The following is a 10,599-nucleotide window of genomic DNA, read 5'->3' on the forward strand; positions in this document are numbered from 1 at the left end:
GCAGCCAACCATCATTGTCTCTTTGACTTTTGCTCCTTTCCCCTATTGACTTCTTGCCTATACGACTATGCATTTGGGGAGACATGCATTTTTCTTCAAAATCATCTTCTAGTTCACCTTTGCCGAACTTGCCGCTCATGAAGTCCGTATTTACTTTGTTCCTGTGGGCATGTCATTGTATTAGATTTTGTTATCGTTAAACTACATAAGCTTTTTTGTATTTAATTAAATTGAATTATCGTTATCGTTAAACTACATAATCTTTTTATAATTTTGGACTTGAATTATCGTTATTGTTAAACTACATAAGTTTTTTGTATTTGATGGATTTAAATAATTGTTACGTATGCTTTAAACTGTATTGTATTATCAAGGGGTGCAGTGTTCCCATATACTGCTTAAGGGATTACTTTCGTTGTTTCTGAACTTAACGAATATTATAGTAAATTTTATAATTAGATCTTGAATTAAAATATGTAATTGAAATTTTGTTTTGCTTATTTATTTAAACATGAGCTGTCAAAAGTAGGTTGTATTTTGGTGGTTTCACAACGTTAACCAACAACGTTGTCACAACGTTGATACGACTCCACATTTTTACGTTGTCACAACGTTGTATCTGACCGCAACACAACGTTATGCCACAACGTTGTCGCAACGTTGACACGACTCCACACTTTTACGTTGTCACAACGTTGTTTCTAACGTTGTCACAACGTACAGCACAACAATGTAACAACATTGTCACAACGTTGCTGTGCTTCCTGGGTTTCATGAAAATCCTAAAAGGGGTTTAAGAGATACAGAGCTAAAACCTTTGACCTTGAGTTGACATGGCTGACTCATGAGTTATTGATGAGGTGATCATTTGAACCAAGTTTAATGTAAATCCTTCAAGGGGTTTAGAAGATACAGAATGAACACAAAATGGAAGGTTTAAACCTTTGACTCTAAGTTGTGACCTTGACCTTGAGCCGGCATGGCTGATTCATCAATTCTGCACATCGTCTTGATGAGGTGATCATTTGACCCAAGTTTGATGAAAATCCTTCAAGGGGTTTAGGAGATACAGAGCGGACACAAAATGGAAGGCTCAAACCTTCGACCTTGAGTTGTGACCTTGACCTTGAGCCGACATGGCTGACTCTTTAAGTTCTGCACATCGTCTTGATGAGGTTATAATTTAATCCAAGTTTCATAATTATCCTTCAAGAGGTTTAAGAGATACTGAGCGGACACGAAATGGTAGCCTCAAAACTTTGACCTTGAGTTGTGACCTTGACCTAGAGCCGACGTGGCTGACTCATGGGTTCTGCACATCGTCTTGATGAGGTGATCATTTGATTCAAGTTTCATGATTATCCTTCCAGGGGTTTAGGAGATACAGAGCGGACACGAAATGGAAAGCTCAAACATTTGACCTTAGGTTGTGACCTTGACCTTGAGCCGTCATGGCTGACTCATGGGTTCTGCACATTGTATGCTAGATGTAACCGAATGTAAATAACAATGGCAAAACTGAATGTGAATTTGACATGCATTTGGAAAATAAAATATGACATGGGAAGAGGATATTGAGGTGACTCTAGGAGCAACAAAGTGCTGCCGAACAAAGGAGTCATGAATCCAATAGAGCTTTTGCTCACTTATCGTCTGTTGTTTTACTGCCTTTTTCCCCCTCCTTCTGTCAACATTTTTCTGCCCAGAATCCGAGTAACAAAAAATTGTAAAACTCTGGCCTTATGTTATCAGTTCAAAGGTAGTAAAGCTTTTGGCTCATTCAGTGTTTAGTTATGTTTGACACTTTGTTAATATTTTGAGTAAAATACGTGTGTCATAAAATTTTAATGGTAGTCTTTCTTGATATCACTGCCTCATTTTCTTATAATTTGCACTATAAACCAATTAATCTTTTACAGACCTCTAACTAGATCAATGAGTATGTGTGCTGTGCTGTGCTGTGCTTAGATATTGTTATGAAGTAATGCAACCTGGTAAGCATAATTTACATTTTTAACCTTACCTGGTAGTGTAATTAATTGTGCATAACTATGTACATGTAAGTTTACACACTACCTCAAGTATGCAGTAATATGCCACTAGGCCCACTACACACACATGTATGTTTGAGCCTGAAATGTTATTATATGCTTGTGTCACAGTGAACTGTACAGTATTTTGTGTAACAATTATACAGGGCTCCAAGTAAGATGCGTATTAGCGTAAATTACGCTTTTTAGCCATATAAATGTCACTACTTTTCACACTTATCAATACTGTTTTCAATCATTTCTAACTAATTTAACTATATTGCAGCAGTAACCTTCCTTAGAGTAACTAAATATAACTTGAAAGAGAGTTCATATTTAGTTGTGTCAAACAACCTGTTATCAGGGGAATTTTCTTCTGTGAAAGGGGAAAAACATATTATTTTATGAGGGGAATGGGGCCCATATTCGGCCCCAAAAACGGCCAAACGAGTGCCCTGTAGTAATTTAGTTTGGTTCATTTTTCCCGCATATCATTATGCAGACAACAATCGATTACGTCACTCAAAATTACCACATGCTAGACTGTCTCTATAATTTTCTATTGATAACTTCAACTTGCGCGTTAAATATTTTACACAGAACCAGTCGAGAAATACCCAACACAACTAAAAATAAACACTGGAATTCCACAAACTGTTCATGTTTAAGCTACTTTCGGATTGATTGCTTGTAGGTTCGCTGTCATTTTGATTTAGAACATTTTAGCATCTTCCTGGTCGGCAATTTGGTTGCGTGAAAATATGTACCGGAGCAATTTTCTGTACATACGTTTCAGATCATTATATTTATATGTGATAAACATACATATTTACGTGAACGGGAACCCTGTTAGATCTTTAAATGCCCTTTTAATAGCTGGAAGGAACACTTTCGATATCCTCATCCTTTTTTTTTATTTTGATAATTGAAATTCTGCTCTTGAAAAGAAAAATCGTGCTCACAGGAAAGAATAAGTCAGGAGTGTAACACTTTGTAACAAATCAGTTAAATGCCACCTTTAACAGGTTCATACCTGGTATATTTAGTTATTTCATGCTCTTAAAATCTCTTAAGACTGTACCATTTGTACAGTAATACATATCAACAATTCAGATAATAATAGTACTTACAGGTTTTATAATATTTCTATCAGCAATTAGAAAATTTCCCATTTTTCCCCATAATAAGAATTATTTCAACCTTACTGACATTTAATTGAAGTAAAATAAATCATTATCATTTCCTATTCCAATAAGTGGTACTGCAAAACTAATATCAAACTGGAATTTACTTGTGACATGTTCAAAATTAGACCATGGTAAAACAATAAAAAAAATAGTGTTACACTCCTGACATAACTTATAATCATGTCTGAAGAGCACAAGTGTAAAAAAACAGGAACTTATGTCACTGATGATATTTTCTGGGCAAGCACTTCTGAAAAAGACAGCAAGTAGTATTCATAAATGTACATGAGTTAAGCAGATACTGCTAAATGCTAGTTAAGACATAAAAGTATTCAAGACATCAAGTTCTTTTATGATTACTGAAGTCCCTTCCTTTCCCTAACCTTTCAAATGATGTAGAGCTTTTAAAATGTCACGCAAAAAAAGTGTTACACTCCTGACAAACCAGCTTAATTTCATTGATACTTTACAAAAAGTTTAACACTAGTAGGTACACTATTTAGCTCATATTGAACATTTAAATATAGATCTATTAAAATATAGGCCCAAGAAGTCTTGATATATTTTGCCTCATTATTTTTTACTTTACCCAAATCTAAAATTTCAGTTCAAAGAGTTGAAAATTCACAGAACATTTGAGTCTGAAATTGACATATATTGAAGGAAAGCAGGCAGAAATAAGTTACACACTAGACTTGCATAGTGTCTGCCTTTCGTCATTCATTGAGTATAAATCATCATATCGGAATTCCTTATTTTAATACTTTATATTTATTTATTCTATTGCATTTCTTACATTTTCAGTATCTAAAAGAATGAAATGAGAGTGCTCCTGCAATGCTCATATAGATGGAAATTTCAAATTGGCTGCCTCTGTATACATAAAGGTAACTGATTGCTTTGTAGATGCTTAAGGCCTCACCAAATTAAAAAGTTGTTCATCGGATTTGCCACTTGTATATTTCCAGAAACACAAAAACAAAATTGGCTTGCGCTCTCCCCATGGAAAAAAAATCAAGCTAAGATTTGTTGGTGTGCTTTAACTAAGTACTCTTTATGGACGTAACTGTGTACAAATGCTTATAAATAAATTCCAGTTCTAGATTGTTATAAAATAGTAACTTAAATCACAATAAATACATTTCGTCTATAATATGTCATGATATATGCATGCATTTACGCCATTTTCTTCGGTTGTTGCAACAAAAATCGGATTCATTTCATTGAAAATTGGATGAAAACTCTCACTAATTTATTTCATAACATCAGTCTACATTATTAGTCCCCTACTGGTTGAAAACCAGTTTCGGGGACTATAGGATTGCGCTTTTCCGTCATTCTGTCCGTCCGTCCGTCAGCAATTTCATGTCTGGTCCATAACTCTGTCATCCATGAAGGGATTTTAATATTACTTGACATAAATGTTGAGACGACATGTCATGCGCAAAACTCGGACCCCTAGCTCAAAGGACAAGGTCACAATTGGAGGTCAAATGGGGCTTTTTTCCTGTCTGGTCCATAACTCTCCCATCTATAAAGGGATTTTAATATTACTTGGCACAAATGTTCCTCATAATAAGATGATGTGTCATGCACAACTTTCAGACCCCTAGCTCAAAGGTCAAGGTCACACTTGGCATGGGGACTGTTGCTCCCGGTGAAGACTTTAATAGTAAATAATTAGTTTAAGCTTTAAGTCAAAAGCTTTTATTTGCAGAGATATTTAACTTTATCAAAAGCTTCGAAAACTGGAAAAGTGGAGCTAAAAATGCAACATTTTCATAAAAGTAAATACATATATTCAAGTCACATATCTGTTTCATGGTTATGGGTTTAGGTTATGCAGTGTTGTATATTACATATTTTCTATCAGCATTTTCAAACTTGATTACACTGTTACTGTACTGTATGCCAATGTTATTAACTTATTACCTTTTTTCACGAGTTCGCTTTGTTGTGTGCCTTCAGGTCAAAACTTACCCAACCCAAAATGTACCCATGTTTTCTCAATCCCTGTGAATTATTTCTAATGTAAAACGGCTGTACATTCTATTTCAAGCTTTTTATTAATCGAGAGAAAAAAAACAAGACAAATATATTTCTTCACTCTTGAAATTCACTCCCTGCTGATTTTCTCAAAAAAAATATTTTTTTTTCTCTTGCCGCCTAATTTTTTCTCAGACAAAAATCCGATGAATAACATTTTTTAATTTGGTGTGGCCTAAAACATTAATTTTGTACTTTTTATGATATTGTAAAATTTAATAGACTTTGTTTAGCTGCAACATCTACTGTCAGAAAAAAAACGAAAACAATCCAGATTATTATTATTGTAGAATAACATTAATTCAGCCAGTTAAAATGTCATTTATAAGGGGCTGACCATAATGAAAACAAGTCTGGACTTTCAAATCCCGGAAGAAACAATTGTGGCTCCAGGTAAGATTAAAAAAAAAATATGGAGTCATGTGATGACAAAAACTGGGTCACTAGGTCAAACATGTTTACAAACTTTACACTGTTATGGTGTGTTAGTACAGTGTTTTCTCTTGTAAAGCTTATGAATTTGTGAAAAAGAATTATGCATATTCTGTTGTGTATAAAAATATTTTTGAAATTGTGAATTCAGAAACATTTTTAACTTATTTCTGGAATATCCTGAATTTAGTTCTTAATCTTTAGAGAGTATTTCAGTAAAAGTTCAGTAAAATCATTTTCTGAAACTTTTTGAATTCATTTCTGAATCTTTCAGATACAGTTCAGTACAACCTCCAAAACATTTAGAAATGTTCAGAACAGAAACACACTGTTCAGAAAGATTCAGACTGCTAAAAATGGGTCAGGCAGGGTTCAGTCTGTTCAGACATGTTTCAAAAATATTCAGACAAATAATGTCATGAGGAAACTTTTCTTCTGATTTATAAAAAAAAAACAAACACTTGATGATAATGTTCAATTCTTTCTCTTAATTAAGTCAGCAAAATGCAAGATTGAGCATAACATTTCTTTAACAAGCTTATTACTAATTTAAGTTTTGAATTCAAAAAAAAAATCTTTGGGTTACTATGAAAAAAATATTCTGACCCTCGAGTTCTGAAAAAATATTCGGACGTTCAAAGAAAGGGGAAAAAAAGATCTTTTTCTCCAAGTAAAAAAAATCCTGAGAGGCCCCTCACACTTATTAATCCCCCTCCTCCCCCGCCCTTGAAACAAGTGTGCAAGTGAAATTGCATTTACAAATTGGATAGACAGGATTTTCTTCATAGGAGTTAGTGCATTTAAGCTGGATATTCAGTTACTTCAGGCCAGTTAAGTAAGGTAGATCACACTGCTTTGTACTTGATATTTTTATTACTTAAACTGTAGATAATGGCACAATTTACATACAGGTATCAGTTTGTTTAGAGTTTTTGTATCACATTTTGACACTTTACTTTTTTGAAAAGGTCAGAGTAATTTATGATATAAATGTTCATGGTGAAGTTGCTGTGAAAGCCAAAGGCACTTTTTAATTATTTATATAATTTCACATTTTCTTGGCAGTCAGATTGTTTTGACACTATTGCACAAACATATGATCATTTAAGATGTTCCTTTATTTAATGAAAGATAATAAGACTGGCTTCCATCATTTTTCAGATGTTGTACAACTACAGGACTCTCAATCTCACTCAAGTTGATGGGTCAGTTGCACGAATGGTAACTGTAATTCACACTGGTCACGGGAAAAAGTGCCGCTGTGTTGGAATCAATTGTAGTTTCTCCGGTTTGTATTTCGTATGTTTTTTACAGCAGTGTAGCGAGTTTGAAAAATTCTGCGGGCAAAGTAGAACACTTAATTCATACCTTACATAGACAGGAACTGTTTTTGCCAGAAAGTTCAGCTGTGTTACACAGTGTAGGAATTTGTGCAGGGTTAATGGTGCTGCCATGGTGTTGGAGATTTATGTACATAATTTTGCACTTAATGTCTATAAGTTCTGTAAGATTTAGGTATGACTATATACATGACACATCTAAGTAGGAGAACAGTCTATTCTTATATTTAAATAATAATAAAAACCAGTAAGAGGGACAACAGGTCAAAGGCAACAGTTAAATATGAATGATTTTAATTTCTTATATATGCCACAATTACTAGGCTGCTTAAAACTGGCAAGATTGACAGCTACAGGATTTTTTATAACCACAGTGTAATGATCAGTATTACAGGGGCGTCAAATTCAATTGTCCGTATTGCCCAGGTTGTCCCAAAGCTTGTACGGACAAGTGAAATTTGACAAGAATTTACTATATAACTATCATATGGACAAGTAAAAAATAGCAAATGACAACAACGGACAAGCAAGTAAAAATCAGATTTTGCCGCCTTTGTATTAGTGTTCAGTTATAAAATGAAACAACTGTCCTACATCAAAAACTGTTTCAGACATAAAAAAGTCATGAGGTTTTTGTAAACAAAAATAATGATTAGATAATGATTGAATAATCTTTAAAACATTTGAAATGTATGCACTATAATTATGACCTTGATGTAACAACTTTTATGACTTAAAAAGTAACACTGGCATTACCTCAGGTACCAAGTGTAACATATTTTACCTAAATTTTAGATAATATAATCTTAACAGCTACATATGCAACCAGGTAATTATGAATCACATACCATTATGTATGATAAAATGACCATTATATATGATAAAATAAATAAAGATTGATAAATAGTAAAATAACCAAATAAAATACAGTTTGTAAATAATGGTTATAGTAATGTAAAGTAACAAATGTCGAGGATCTGTATGTTGTGTGTATGAATGTTATTAGCTCGACTATTCGAAGAATAACTAAAGCTATCCTACTCACTACGGCGTATAGAAATGAAAAATTAAAAATCTTCTATTCCGAAAGTTCAAGGCCTAGGACTTTAATATTTGGTGTGTAGCATTGCCTAGTGAATCTCTTAACAAAATTTATCAGATTATGCTCCTGGGGTGAAAAGAGGCCCAGCCCTGGGGTCACTTCTTATGACTTATGTAGGAAAAAGTAACTCAAACATTATCAGATCATATTTCCTAGACTATTTAATTAAATTTCCTGAAGACCCCAAGTGATTAGGGGTCACTTAACTGTGACCTTGACCTACTGACCTACCTTTTTGCTTTTTTAAGATACAGCCTTGAAATTTGGATGACATGTACAGTTTTGCACACTGATCTTAAAACTGACTTTCAGTGACCATGAATGTGACCTACTGATCTACTTTCTTAATATTTTAGCATCAAATTGCCATTTGAAACATGTGGCTCATATTACTCAGGTGAGTGATTAAGGGTCGTCATGACCCTTTTGTTTTTAATGTACTAAAATGTTGAGTCATTGAGGTGGTTTGTCCACAAGTAACAGGCTCAACATTATGGTACATGTACTATTTCTATCCAAAGGGATATTAAATGTTTTTGATATCTCAGTATTGACATGAGTTTTCAACAGTTTACAAAGGATATTTTGCAACCAAAATGTTTCAAAAGAAATAGCTCGACTGTCAGGGAAAAAAAGCGTTTTAGCTCGACTATTCGAAGAATAGGGGAGCTATCCTACTCGCCCCGGTGTTGGCGTAGCGTCAGCTTCACACAAATGTTAAAGTTTGCGTACCGCCCCAAATATTTTCAAAGTCCATTGAGATATTGCTTTGATATTTTGCATACTTGTTTACCATCATGACCCCAGTCTGTAAAAAGGAGGAGGCAACTCTATCAAGCATTTTGCCTGAATTATGGCCCCTTTTCGACTTGGAATAAATGTTAAAGTTTGCGTACCACTCCAAATATTTTCAGAGTCCATTGAGATATTGCTTTGATATTTTGTATACTTGTTTACCACCATGACCCCAGTCTGTAAAAAGGAGGAGGCAACTCTATCAAGCATTTTGACCGAATTATGGCCCCTTTTCGACTTAGAATAAATGCTAAAGTTTGCGTACCACCCCAAATATTTTCAAAGTCCATTGAGATATTGCTTTGATATTTTGCAAACTTGTTAACCATCATGACCCCAGTCTGTAAAAAGGAGGAGGCAACTCTATCAAGCATTTTGACTGAATTATGGCCCCTTTTCTACTTAGAATAAATGTTAAAGTTTGCGTACCACCCCAAATATTTTCAAAGTCCATTGAGATAACTGCTTTGATATTTTGCATACTTGTTTACCACCATGACCCCAGTCTGTAAAAAGGAGGAGGCAACTCTATCAAGCATTTTGACTGAATTATGGCCCCTTTTCGACTTGGAATAAATGTTAAAGTTTGCGTACCACCCCAAATAATTTCAGACTCCATTGAGATATTGCTTTGATATTTTGCATACTTGTTAACCATCATGACCCCAGTCTGTAAAAAGGAGGAGGCAACTCTATCAAGCATTTTGACTGAATTATGGCCCCTTTTCTACTTAGAATAAATGTTAAAGTTTGCGTACCACCCCAAATATTTTCAAAGTCCATTGAGATAATTGCTTTGATATTTTGCATACTTGTTTACCATCATGACCCCAGTCTGTAAAAAGGAGGAGGCAACTCTATCAAGCATTTTGACTGAGTTATGACCCCTTTTAGACTTAGAATATGCTTATTGTAATGTTATAGTTTTACTCATAGCTTATATAATACTATCAAGCACTGAGAATAGTCGAGCGCGCTGTCCACTGACAGCTCTTGTTTATTACTGTTGTTGTACTTCTATTTTTAATGTTATTTGTTGGCTTGTGTTTTCAGGAAAAGATGTTACAGCCAGTGTATGAAGACTAAACTTTTGATAGGTCACAGGTGCTCTCGCAAAGACTGATGGCCTGGCAGCATAAGCTATTCTATGGTAAATAGGGCCTGACATAATTTGTGTTATGTTTTCAGCTTTTTATACACCCGTCTCTGGAAGAGCGGGGCGTATTATGTGAACACCCGTGGATTTTGAAATAACTTGGCATAAATGTTCACCATAATGAGATGATGTGTCATGTGCAAGATTCAGACCCCTAGCTCCAAGGACAATGTCACAATTAGAGGTCAACAGTTAACACGGTCTGTTTCGTGTCTAGTTCAGGGATAAAAACTAGCTATTTTTAGCTCGACTATACAAAGTATGGAGAGCTATCCTACTCGTCCGCACTTTGGTTAAAGTTTTGATGCACTTTCTCTTTATCTTTGTTATTACTTGATGGATTTACTTCAAAGTTAAAATAGTTGTTCCTCATCATCACCCACATAATATGGCACAAGGGTCATAACTCTTGCACCAATATATCATGAATTATCCCCCCTTTTTACTTAGAATTTCAGGTTAAAGTTTTGGTGCATTTTCACTTTATGTCAGTTATTACTAAATGGATTTG

At 34.5% G+C, this 10,599-nt stretch overlaps 1 long non-coding RNA gene across 1 annotated transcript; it reads left to right on the forward strand.

The window, feature by feature from the left end:
* The first annotated feature begins 1,757 nt into the window (after positions 1–1,757).
* Positions 1,758–10,304, forward strand: LOC123559723 (uncharacterized). The gene is made up of 4 exons (XR_008369666.1): positions 1,758–1,994; positions 4,022–4,104; positions 6,857–6,983; positions 9,986–10,304. It is a non-coding gene; the product is annotated as an uncharacterized LOC123559723 (long non-coding RNA).
* Positions 10,305–10,599: the final 295 nt, after the last annotated feature.

This window comes from Mercenaria mercenaria, unplaced genomic scaffold (genome assembly GCF_021730395.1).
Source record: "Mercenaria mercenaria strain notata unplaced genomic scaffold, MADL_Memer_1 contig_642, whole genome shotgun sequence".
Lineage (NCBI taxonomy): Eukaryota > Metazoa > Mollusca > Bivalvia > Venerida > Veneridae > Mercenaria > Mercenaria mercenaria.